Source organism: Neophocaena asiaeorientalis, unplaced genomic scaffold (genome assembly GCF_003031525.2).
Source record: "Neophocaena asiaeorientalis asiaeorientalis breed wild unplaced genomic scaffold, Neophocaena_asiaeorientalis_V1.1 scaffold1136, whole genome shotgun sequence".
NCBI classification, from domain to species: domain Eukaryota; kingdom Metazoa; phylum Chordata; class Mammalia; order Artiodactyla; family Phocoenidae; genus Neophocaena; species Neophocaena asiaeorientalis.
Genome location: NW_020172368.1, coordinates 316,625 through 329,834, shown reverse-complemented (window position 1 = coordinate 329,834; position 13,210 = coordinate 316,625). Strand labels below are relative to the sequence as shown.

The 13,210-nt window shown below is 45.6% G+C and overlaps 1 protein-coding gene and 1 non-coding gene across 3 annotated transcripts in view; one reads left to right on the top strand and one right to left on the bottom strand.

Annotated features, from left to right (window-relative positions):
• Positions 1–11,150: 11,150 nt before the first annotated feature.
• LOC112390373 (U6 spliceosomal RNA) lies at positions 11,151–11,254 on the bottom strand. The gene has a single exon (XR_003001256.1). It is a non-coding gene; the product is annotated as a U6 spliceosomal RNA (small nuclear RNA).
• Positions 11,255–12,480: 1,226 nt separating this feature from the next.
• LIG3 (DNA ligase 3) overlaps positions 12,481–13,210 on the top strand; it is a 21,473-nt gene continuing 20,743 nt past the window's right edge. Inside the window, exon 1 of one of the 2 annotated variants that reach the window (XM_024769186.1) lies at positions 12,481–12,569. The gene's annotated coding sequence lies outside the window, so the exon portion shown is untranslated. Of the gene's footprint in view, positions 12,574–13,210 lie in introns of both variants that reach the window. The other variant, XM_024769163.1, reaches the window with a different exon arrangement.

Here is a 13,210-nt window from a genome sequence, read left to right as displayed (position 1 = left end):
GGAAAAACCACTTCTGATGAATGGAAGGTCTTAATGGAAATAGTATGTTTTCTATTAATGATGCACCCATTGGCTAGCTACTTGGCTGGATGTTGTGTTAGGGGATTTGAGTCAATACATATGTGGGTAGGAATTATGGCTAGATAGATGACCTTAGGTTGGTTTGTTGTCTTTTTTTTTTTTTTTTTGCTGTGTTGGGTCTTCGTTGCTGCACACGGGCTTCTCACTGCTGTGGCTTCTCTTGTTGCGGAGCACGGGCTCTCGGTGAGCGGGTTTAGTAGTTGTGGCTCACAGGCTCTAGAGCACAGGCTCAGTAGTTGTGGAGTATGGGCTTGGTTGCTCCGCAGCATGTGGGATCTTCCCAGACCAGGGCTCGAACCCGTGTCCCCTGCATTGGCAGGCAGATTCTTAACCTCTGCACCACCAGGGAAGTCCCCGCTTAGGTTGCTTTTTAATACTGAGAGTCTAGTAGCCTGTACGATACCAGGAATTTAGATGCTTTAAATTTGAACAGGAAAAAAAATTCCTGTAACCCTGTGTTCTATTTTCTATCTGCATTTCCTCCCTCAGCGACCTCATTCATTCCCATGGGTTTAAATATCACCCATACTGCAGCAAATGAATGGACCTAGAGATTATCATACTAAGTGAAGTAAGTCAGATAGAAAGACAAATATCATGATATCGCTTATATGTGGAATCTTAAAAAATAATACAAATGAACTTATTTACAAAACAAATAGAGCCACAGATGTAGAAAACAAACATGTTTATGGGGGGGAGCGGGGGGGGGAAGGGATAAATTGGGAGATTGGGATTGACAAAGACACACTACTATCTATAAATTAGATAACTAATAAGTTATCTAACTGTATAGCACAGGGAACTCTACTCAATACTCTGCAATGACCTATATGGGAAAAGAATCTAAAAAAGAGTGAATAGATGTATATGTATAACTGATTCACTTTGCTGTACAGCAGAAACTAACACAACATTGTGAATCAACTGTACTCCAATAAGGGACTTCCCTGGTGATCTAGCGGGTAAGACTTCACACTCCCCATGCAGGGGGCCTGGGTTCGATCCCTGGTCAACGAACTAGATCCTGCATGCAGGCCGCAACTAGGAGTCTGCATGCCTCAACGAAGATCCCATGTGCCGCAACTAAGACCCAGTGCAGCATAAATAAATAAATAATAAATAAATATTTTAAAAACTATACCCCAATAAAATTTTTTTAATAAAATTAATATCACCCATATACTGATAACTCCTGATGTATATCCCCAGCCTTAACCTTTCTCCCGGGAGGCATCCTTCATTCCCTTTTCTTATCCAAATCCAATGCATTAGTTAAGTCCTGGCAACTCTACCTCTAAAATATGCCCAGAATCTGTCTACTTCTTTCTGTCTCTACTGGTCCTAACCACCAACATCTCCTGCATTAATTGTTGCCTGTCCCCATCCCAGCCACGAAGTAATCACAGTAATCTTTTAAAAATGTATATCAGGTCACTCTGTCACTTAAAACCCTTCATTATATGCTTCCATCACACTTAGGGAAAAAAAGAATCCAGGCCCTATCAAGCCTACATGATGCTCTGTGGTTACTTATTCAAATATCTACTATTTATGAACTGCTGACCATGAGCCCCATTAAAGGAGGATGGGAGGGGACAGGTGAGCATAACTGCTGTATGTTGAAATCAAATGTTATCATTCAGGAATAGTGGCCTGGCCTGGCCAAGTTTTTTTAATTTTCAAGAGAAATTGCAAGTCAGGGTCATTTATGTTTTTAGTGAAATCTCAGAAACACCATGTGAGCTAAATGTGATCCAGGGGACCCCACTTTGTGAACTACTTTCTAACGTCATGTGCTACACTCTCCCCTTTTATTCTCTATGTCCCAGGTCTCACCGGCTAGCCTCCTATTCCTCAAGCATGCCATTTCAGGACCTGTGCCTTGCAGTTCCCTCTGCTTGGGACCTGACCTCAAATAGCATGCTAGTCGTCTCATCATTCAGTTCTCAGCCCTAATGTCCCTTTCTCAGATGACATAAACAGCCACCCCCCCACCTCCTGTCATTATATCACATTTTTCCTATGAATTCAGTAAACTTAACCACTATCTTAAGTTAGCTTGTTTATTGGTACATAAATTTTGTGTCTCCACATCAGAACGTAAACTCCACAAGGGCAGGGAGCTCGTCTGTCTTGTTCACAACCTAAAATAATGCCAGGGGGGACTTCCCTGGTGGTGCAGTGGATAAGACTCCACGCTCCCAATGCAGGGGGCCTGGGTTCAATCCCTGGTCAGGGAACTAGATCCCACGTGGATGCCACAACTAAGAGTTTGCATGCCACAACTATGGAGCCTGTGTGCCGCAACTAAGACCCGGCGCAACCAAATAAATACTTAAAAAAAAAAAAAGCATAATCCTGGACTGGATCCTGGATCAAAAAAAATAATGCCAGACACATAATAGGGCTCGATAAATATCTACTGAATGAATAATACCCACAAGGCAGCAAGTTCCTTGGCAAAGTTATCAAAAGACCAAACTGACTCATGGAAATTGGAACCAAAACAGAAGTCGGTTCAGCAGCTTAAAGGAAAGGATAAGAAATCTGCCTTGTGTCTCTCTTCTCTGGCACATGAAGCCCTTATCTCTACTGAGAGTAGCAGCGCAAGGAGGTATACACAATAGCCTCTATAGTGTAATGGGCCACCTCCGCATTTAGCAGCTAATACGAATTCTTCCTGGCACCAAGCAAGCAAGAGGGATGTCCATATGTCAGTGGGAGCTGATGGGGAGCCCTGATTGCCTAGAGGCCTCTCAAGTGGAGAAAAGGAGGAATAAAGTGATTCAATAGCAGAGTAAGATCAAAGAGTCAGCAAGTACACATTGCTTCCCAGCTGCTCTCAGCTCTCAGCCCCCTTTCTCTGCCATCACCGTCTCATTTGGCTCACTCCTGTCCCTTGGCAGTCAAAGCTATTTCTGAGTGAGTCTTTGCACTCAGCCATCATCCTTCGTTGAAAGCACTCCCAGTCTCAGAGGAGGAATGGAGTTCCACCTGGCTCCACCTCCATTTTGCTACAGCATTTGGGGGGCTTCAAACACACTGGGGAGCCAGCAGTCACCTTTAGGGGAGTTCAGAGGACCATGCTGGTTGGGTGGTTAGTGGTGGTGGTTATTGTTTTCATTGTGTGTAAGTATTGTTTGCTTGTTGTCCTGCCAAATGTGGTTATAAGAGAGTATCAAACCAGGTTGTCAGGTTATTAATAGTAGTTACCATTCACTGGATTCCTACCATGTGTCTGGCATTTTGCTAGGGCTTGACATACCCATCTCTAATCCTTCCAACAACCCTGTACGGTATATACTATCTTCATTTTACAGATGTGAAACTGATGCTCAGAAGTGAAGGAACTTTCCCACAAAGTCCCTACTATTACCCTGCATCATTATTATTTAACATTGCCTTATATTTGCATAGTGAGAGTATTATTTACTCACCAACCTTCAGATCAGTTTTCTTCAAGTCTCAACACCGTCCAACTATTGTCACCTCCATTTTAGATGTAAAATGATTTGTCCAAGGTCACTCAGCAAGTTAATTGCTGAAGTAAGAGTAGGTGTAACTTGATTCCCAGTCCAATGTTCTCTATTTAATAATGAAATATGGGAAATGGGAGAGGATCCCCGAAAATAGCAAGAATTGAGATTAGGGAAGTTTACCGTCGAGGTTAAGGGAACTTGGTGCTGTTCAAAGACCTTGGCTGGGCTGGGAAACCAAATATTTTGAAGTTTGTTATCACATTCTCTCCACACCGCCCTGCCTTAACCCCATTTCACCAGCAATAAATTTTACTCCTTAGTGGTCTCTGGTCAGAGCAAGAAGGATGACTTCAGTTCCCAGATATTCCAACTGGGAAACAACAGATACACCATTCCCAGTGGTCCACCACTTTTTAACCAAGTGACCTTGGATTAAGTTACTTCACCCTTACTTTCCCCAACTACAAAACAGGGGGAATAACAGTTTCTGTTTTCTGGGACTACTGAAAGGATTAGTTGAATAAATGAATGAAGACATGGCCCTTACCTTCAAGAAAACTGCAATCTGGTTTTATTGTAAACAGTATAAGAAATCCGGCAGTTATTGTGGAATCTAAAATAAAATGTACATGGGACTTCCCTGGTGGCGCAGTGGTTAAGAATCTGCCTGCCAATGCAGGGGACACGGGTTCAAGCCCTGGTCCAGGAAGATCCCACATGCTGCAGACAACTAAGCCCGTGCACCACAACTACTGAGCCCACGTGCCACAACTACTGAAGCCCGCACGCCTAGAGCCCGTGCTCCGCAACAAGAGAAGCCACTGCAATGAGAAGCCCGCGCACTGCAACGAAGAGTAGCCCCCACTCGCCACAACTAGAGAAAGCCCGCACACAGCAGCGAAGACACAACGCAGCCAAAAATAAATGAATTAATAAATTTTAAAAATAAATAAATGGGGGGCTTCCCTGGTGGCACAATGGTTGAGAATCTGCCTGCTAATGCAGGGGACACGGGTTCGAGCCCGTGGGGTCCGGGAAGATCATGCCACGGAGCAACTAGGCCCGTGAGCCACAACTACTAAGCCTGCGCGTTTGGAGCCTGTGCTCCGCAACAAGAAAGGCTGCAATAGTGAGAGGCCCGTGCACCGCGATGAAGAGTGGCCCCCACTTGCCACAACTAGAGAAAGCCCTCGCACAGAAACGAAGACCCAACACAGCCAAAAATAAATAAATAAATGTGGATTTTAAAAAAATAAATAAAAATAAATAAATGGTACAAATGACAGATGTAAAAAACAAACATGCATTTGTAATGATGTGAATGAACCTAGAGTCTGTCATACAGAGTGAAGTAAGTCCGAAAGAAAAATAAATATATATTAATGCATATATATGGCATCTAGAAAAATGGTACAGATGAACCTATTTGCAGGGCAGGAAAAGAGATGTAGACATAGAGAACAGACCTGTGGACACGGGGGGGAAGGGGAGGGCGGGACAAATTGAGAGAGTAGCATTGACATATATACATTACCATGTGTAAAATAGGTAGCTAGTGGGAAGATGCTGTATATGGCACAGGGAGATCGGCTCAGTGCTCTGTGATGACCTAGAGGGGTGGGATGGGGAGAGGGGAGGGAGGATCAACAGGGAGGGGATATATGTATACATATAGCTGATTCTCTGTTCTACAGCAGAAACTAACACAACATTTTAAAAAAATTATACTCCAATTAAAAAACATAATTTATGGTTACCAATGGGGGCGAGGGGAGGGATAAATTGGGAGATTGGGATTGACATATACACACTACTATATATATAAAATAGATAACTAGTAAGGACCTACTGTATAGCACACGGAACTCTACTCAATATTCTGTAATGGCCTATATGGAAAAAGAATCTAAAAAAGAGTGGATATATGTATAATATATGTATGACTCGTTCACTTTGCTATACAGCAGCAACTAACACAACATTTTAAATCAACTAAACTCCAATAAAAATTAAAAAAAAAAAAGAAGAATTGGGTAGGACCTTGATCAAAAGTCTAGGGTCAGATTTCTCCCACTCACTAGCTATGTGGTATCTACCTAGTCAGTTTACTCCTCCAGCCTTCTCTGGGTATTGTGTTGTCTGGGTATTCCCTAAGAACCCTCTCACCTCTATCACTGTGATATTGTGATTTATAATAAGAAATATATATTTTGGCCTTTGTCCCCGTTTCTGGCACAGAGCTCCTAAAACCCTTGGAATTTACTAAGTGATTAGAAAGAGAAGAGTGATAATGGCGTCATTTGTTATTCAAAACAAGCCCCTTTCAACCACACCTGAGTTTATGTTAATGAGGTAATTTTCGGAAAGCCGCTAAGAATGGGTGCTGTTTACACGGGGAACCAACCACTGATTAGAGGGTTAGAACTTTCAGTCTCACCCCCAGACCTCCAGGGAGGGGAGGGAACTGGAGACTGAGTTCAATCACCAATGGACCATGATTTAATCGATCATGCCTATGTGATGAAGCCTCTATCAAAACCAAAGAGGGGGGGCTTCCCTGGTGGTGCAGTGGTTGAGAGTCCGCCTGCCGATGCAGGGGACACGGGTTCGTGCCCTGGTCTGGGAAGATCCCGTGTGCCGCGGAGCGGCTGGGCCCGTGAGCCGTGGCCACTGGGCCTGCGCGTCGGGGGCCTGTGCTCCGCAACGGGAGAGGCCGCAGCGGTGAGAGGCCCGCGTACCAAAAAAAACCGAAAACAAACAAACAAAAAAGGATGGCATTAGAGAGCTTCCAGGCTGGGGAACACAGGGAGGTGCTTGGAGGGTGATGTGCCAAGAGAGCATGGAAGCTCTGCACCCCTTCCCACATACCTTGCCCTATGCATCTCTTCTGTCTGTTCCTGAGTTATATTCTTTCATGGTAAACCAGGAATCCAGTAAGTAAATTGTTTTCCTGAGTTCTATCAGCTGCTCTAGCAAATTAATTGAAACCTGAGGATGGGGTGGTGGGAAATTCGATCTACAGTCAGTCAGAAGCACAGATAACAACCTGGATTTGTGACTGGCATCCGAAGTGGTGGGAGGGGGCTATCTCATTGGACTTAGCACTTAACCGATGGGGTCTGACAGTAGCTCCAGGTAGATAGCATCAGAATTGAATTAAATGGCAGGACACCCAGCTGGTGTCACAGAATTGCTTGGTGTTTGGAAAACCCATATGTCTGGTGTCAGAGTTACGTAACATTCAGAGAGTATTGTGTATAATGTAAACGGAAACAGTAGAGTTTTTTCCTTTACAATCACCAAGACCGAGACAGGAGCTGAAGGCAGGAGAGGGAAACTATAGTGGGCTGTTGGTCAGAAGGCTTCAGTAGGAAGGAGAATCTCCCAGAAAAGGAGAGAAGAGGGCTTGGGGCTCTCCTGGTATAAAGGAAATGGCACGAGGAATAAGAGAGGAGCGTTCAACCCAGTCTTCAACCTCTGCTGCACACCAGAGCTGGAAAACCAGCGGTCATCAGTCCCGTGGAGGGCACAAAACTTAAGTTTAAGGACACAAAACTTAAGTTTGCTCCCCAAATAGGCTCTCTTGGTAAAATTAATTTTCCCTTTGAAAATTATTAACTTACCTCCTAAAAAACATGACCACCAGGACTTCACACTAGAAAACCCAACCAAAAGTTCAAGGAGGATGGTAGTAACTTAGAGTCACCCTCACTCTGTATCTGTGACCTCAACCCTGCCCCAGAAGCCCCATCTCTGTGCCATGGATTAACTACTCCCAAAGGCGTACCTGACTCCTCTCAGCTGTCCTACTTCAACCTGGCAGCTGCAGCACAAAGATGTTCAAAGGAGAGGCAAAAAAAAAACCCTCTGGTTAAGAACCAACCTCCAGGGACTTCCATAGTGGTTCACTGGTTAAGACTCCACCCTTCCACTGCAGGGGGCATGGGTCTGATCTCTGGTCGGGAAACTAAGATCCCCCATGCCGCACAGCGCAGCCAAAAAATAAAAAAACCAACCTCCATAACCTTTATTGAGAATGAAGAGCCATGGGCTGATATGAATTATTACATCTTCCTACAGCTGTTTCCTTTTAAATATTTATCCTGGCAGACAGCACCACCGTTTTTTACAACTTATTTTAATTGTGTGACTATTAAGCAAACCAAACCGTAAAATCAGCTCTCAGTGCTGAAATTTATGTGATTCATAGACCAGAGCTTATTAAAAAGAAATCCAACAAGTGCAAACTAGCCTCATGAGTGCCTCACACCATCTCTAGGCAGGTGTGAAGGCTTTTCACTATTACTGCCTGTGGCTTCCAAGCTTCCAGTGTGTAGCGTAAAAGAAGAACAGAATCTACCCATTTCCCTGTGATTTTTTTTTTCTTCTTAACAATCCTGATGAGTGAAAACCGGATGTCAGGGATGCTACAGTCCTAAAGGGGGTGGCAGAAGCTCTGACTCTCAAACAGGATCGGTACCCTGGAAGATTTAGGATCAAGGTCTGAGGGAAGGACTTAATCATGGGACTTAGAAGAGCCAGGAGGTATCCTGCATATTTGCTGCCAAGGTCCTTCTTGATTTGGATCATAGAACTGCTTTGAGACTCCAGTAGAAGCCCTCCCTCCAAAAATGCACTTACACACAAATATTTATATAAAATTTCAGGGGGTTCAAGGACACCCCTGAGCCTATCCACAGATCTCCTGGGGTTCACGAGCCTTCAGTTATTACTACTTTCACTGTTACCACTCAAGCTGCCCTCATTTCTCTCCTTTTTACAGTAGCCAACTAACTCATCTCCCACTCTCTCTACACAGCAGGCAGAGTGACAGCAATCCTGTTAAAACCTAATCAGATCATGTTACTTCTCTGCTCAATATAACCCACTAGCTTCCCATTTCACCTGCAATAAAACCCAACATCTTTACAGTGGTTTACAAGACATGATCTATCTCCAGATCCCCTGCTGAGCTCATCTCCAGTTCTTCTCAGCCTTAACTCCTGCTGCTCTAGACACACCCATCTCCTTGTGATCCCTCAACAGGACAGACACCTGCTGCTCTGTCCTGTGCGGCCTTTTCTTGCTGTCCCCTCTCCAACTGGCTCTCTCCTTCATTCCTTCAAGTGTACTCAACTGTCACTTTGTCAGCGAGGCCTTCCTAACCACTGTATTTAAAACTGCAACCCCCATTCTGCCCTCCCTGACACCTCCTGTCCTCCTCTTTCTTTTTCTCCATAACACCCATCATCATTTCACACAGTATGCATTTTCCTTACTGTTTATTATCTTTCTCCCATGCTAACCTGTTAGCTGCAGGAGGGCAGGGATTTCCGTCTGTTTTGCCTCACTGCTGTACTCCAGTTCCTGGAATAGTGTCTAACCCAGAGCAGGCACTCAATAAACACCTGACTGATTGATGACTAGCTTAAACTCTGCAGTGCCACGAATGTGTCCAGGCTGGGAACAGGCGGGAATGTACATTTACTGAAATACCTCCAAGAGACAAGCGGTTTACAAGTTAATATATGTCATCTCATTTAACTGTCATACACAGTCCTAAGAGGTATGCAAGTTAATATGTGTCATCTCATTTAATTGTCACACACAATCCTAAGAGGTATTTTTATCCCCATTTCACCATGCAAACTGAGCCCCAGAGAAATTAAGAAAATAGAGGTTACACAGCCAGTGGAGGAACATAATTCAAACCTAAGTCTGTGTGACTCCAAAGCCCTGCTATTCCCACCACACATCACCTCCTTCCTCTTGGTGGCAGTTCCCACTTCCCTAAGGAACTGCAACTGCCAGCTTCACACCTCCTTCCACTTTACAGCTAGGGTCTGAGTCAAAGATCATTAGGGGTTCGTTGGAGCTCTAATCAAGCAAAACACAGCCTGAGTCTTTTTGCACATTTACATCCAACATTGTCAAAGATACAATGTAATGAACATCCTTCTGAGGGAAGTTTATTACTTTTAGAGAGTCATTCATTCATTCATTCCATTCACTCATAGGTTTCATTCATGTATTCATAAATACTTGCCTAGTGCCTACTATGCACCCACTACTGTTCTAGGCACTGAGGATAAAAAGATGCACGAGGCACAGATGTCACCCTTCACAAACAGGTTTGAAGTCTCAGGTGGTGCTGTCCAACAGAAGTATAACACGGGCCATTTGCAGTTGTATATTCTCCTGTCACCACATTTTCAAAAAAGTAAACAGTTAAAATTTATTAGAATATTTTTATTGAACCCAACATATCCAAAATATCACTTCAACATGCAATCAACATAAAAATATTATTAAAGAGATATCTTACAGTCTTTTTTTGTTTGATAACATCTTCAAAATCAGTTTGTACTTTACACTTACAGCACATCTTAATTTGGATTTTTTTTTAAATTGAAGTGTAGTTGATTTACAACGTTGTGTTAATTTTAGGTGTACAGCAAAGTGATTCAGTTATACATGAGCATATACCCTTTTTTTCATGTTCTTTTCCATTATAGGTTATTACGAGATATTGAATAGAGTTCCCTGTGCTATACAGTAGGTCCTTCTTGCTTATCTGTTTTATATATAGTAGTGTATATGTTAACCGCAAACTCCTAATTTATCCCTCCCCCCAGCACATCTCAATTTGGACTGGCCACATTTCAAGAGCTCAATAGCCACATGTGGCTAAATGACAGCACCTGACAGCACAGGGCTGGGGGAAAAGACAGATGCAGTCAAGGGGACTTTCAAAACACCATAGTAAATGCAGTGACAGAGATTTTGTTCAGGATCACTCAACTGAGGGAGTTCGGATTTGAGCCTCCAGTGACCTTCCAACCCCAGACCTGTTCATGCTGCCGCACATCAAAGACACTGCCCACTTCAAGCAGTGGCCTCATTGCTGGCCTCAACCAACCAAACTTAATATATCCAAAATAAAATTCATCCTCATACCTCAAATACCTCCTCCTGCTCTCTCATTTTCTATTTCAGCTGATGGCACCATTATCTATCTGTTCACTCAAGTCATCTTCATTACATCTTTAGACAAATGGTTACTTTCTTTAGAAGATAATTTAAAATCTAAATGCTGGGACTTCCCTGGTGGCGCAGTGGTTAAGAATCCACCTGCCAGTGCAGGGGACAAGGGTTTGAGCCCTGGTCCGGGAAGATCCCACATGCCACAGAGCAACTAAGCCCATGCACCACCACAACTACTGAATCAGGGCACCTAAAGCCCGTGCTCTGCAACGAGAAGCCACCCGCTCACCACCAACTAGAGAAAGCCCGCGCGCAGCAACAAAGACCCAAAGCAGCCAAAAATAAATAAATAAATAAATTTAAAAAATAAAATAAGCTTATAAAAAAATCTAAATGCTTATCCAAAAATGCACCTTCCTCTCCACCCCAACTAACCGAGCTTGCTCAGGCCACTTTCATCTCTCACATGGGTTGTCACAAGAACCTTTTTCTTACCCAGTTTTATTGAGATATAACTGACATTCAGCACTGTGTAAGTTTAAGGTGTACGGCATAATGGTTTGATACAGATAAAATAAGAAGCAAAAAAGAAAAAATTTCCTTAAAAACATGAACCTCTTCACGAATTTGCATGTCACTCTTGTGCAGGAGAGCCATGCAAATCTCTGTATGGGTCCATTTTAGTTAAAGTTCTGCCCAAGCCAGCACTGAAAACCTTTTAATTGGTTCCCTTACTATTTCATTAGGCCCTTCAAGGCTCTCCATCCCCTACATAACAAAGCCCATGATCTTTTTCACATAGCAAAGAATTCCCTCCAGGGTGTGAGCTTTGCTTCTCTAACAATGCCCAGCTGTTTACCTTTCCTAGACCCTGAACAAGTTCTCTCACCTCCTCTGAGCCTGCAATTCTTTTGTACTTTGGTTGGTTGGTTGGTTTTTTTGGCCGGGTCCCAAGGCTTGGGGGATCTTAATTCCCCCATCAGGGACTGAACCGGCCCCACCACTGAAAGCGCCCAGTCCTAACCACTGGATCGCCAGGTGTAAAAACAGCCATCCTAATCTCTCAAAAAGTTGACCTGAGGTTTAAAAGAAATATACTTTAAACAATACACAATCAAGGGTTCTCTGTACCCATTACTCCTTTATATATCTATCTAGTGCCCCTTTCCAATTAAATAACATTTATTGAATACTTAGTATGTGCTAGGCACTTTGCGGGACACAAAACAATGGAAATACAGAAAAATAGATTGAATAACGCGACCTTTGCCTTACCCAAGCTCATCACAACATAGTTTCTCAACCACTACCTTTAATAACTAGATAATCTCTAAAGTTAAGAGCAAATCACAGGGGCACTTCCCTGGTGGCGCAGTGGTTAAGAATCCGCCTGCCAATTCACGGGACACGGGTTCAAGCCCTCGTCCGGGAAGATCCCACATGCCGGCGAGCGACTAAGCCTGTGCACCACAACTACTGAACCTGTGCTCTAGAGCCTGTGAGCCACAACTGAGCCCGAGTGCCACAACTACTGAAGCCCATGCGCCTAGAACCCATGCTCCGCAACACGAGAAGCCACCGCAATGAGAAGCCCGAGCACGGCAACTAAGAGTAGCCCCCACTCACCGCAACTAGAGAACGCCCACGTGCAGCAACAACCCAACACGGCCAAAAATAATAAATTTTAAAAATAAATTTGAAAAACAAAGAGCAAATCAGGGTGTCCCCAGCGTTCCTTCAGGCGCCGCCTCATCCCAGGATCTGGCCTTTCTCCTGATGGGTAAACACCTCCGCCACGCCCCAATACAGAGTCCTAGGCCTCTCCCGGGGAACCTGACTACCGCCCACGTGGCAGGCGCGGGGCGGGGACTTGAGGCGCCTCTGGAGCCAGGACCTCTGCGCCTGCGCGCTGCGGCCAGCGCAAGGACCCGGATTTAAAGAGACAGACGTTACAACCTTGGTGGCTGCGCGCGGCCTGTGGGTGCCTGGCCCTAGGCCTGAGGTGGAGCCGGAGCCCGGAAGGCAGGTGAAGGACGGCGCGGCCGGGCCGGGCAGGGGGGAGAAAGGCAGCCCGGGCTCCGAGGCTGGGGCGGCTGGGAGCCAGCCTCCTGACCTCCTCCTCCGCCCGCCCGCGGAGCCCCAGGGCACACCCTCCGTGACGTGGCGGCCCCCGGGGAGCTCCACCGGCTGCGCCGAGGCACGGTGCCCCCGGCTTCCGCAGGACTGCTCTGGCTGGATCTGCCCACCCGCCGCGCTGAAGTCGATGGGCTTCGGAGGGACCTCGGGAGCCTTTCTCTTCCCGCCGCGTCCCCTTCAGCCCATCCCCGGGCTGTGTCCTGGAGGCTCCTCCTGCCCGAATCGAGGGATTCGCTTCCCCGTCCCCTCCCGGTGTCCCCGTTGTCCGCCCCGGGCAGTAGTAGCCCGTGCCCACTCCCGAGAGCGTCGCGGGGAGGCCCTCCGGGAAAAGCGGTCGCGGGGCTTTCACTTCCCGGCCCGGTTGCGTTCAGGCCTCGGTGGTTTCCTTTTCGGCTCTCTTTGATGAGATGCTGAGCGGCGGCTCTGGGGACTGTGAGCCAGGCGGGGTTCCTCACAGCGGCTTTGTGCCTTGTGGCCCAGCGCCTCCTGGGCCCTGCGGAGGGTCGGGCGCTGCGAGGGAGGTCCTC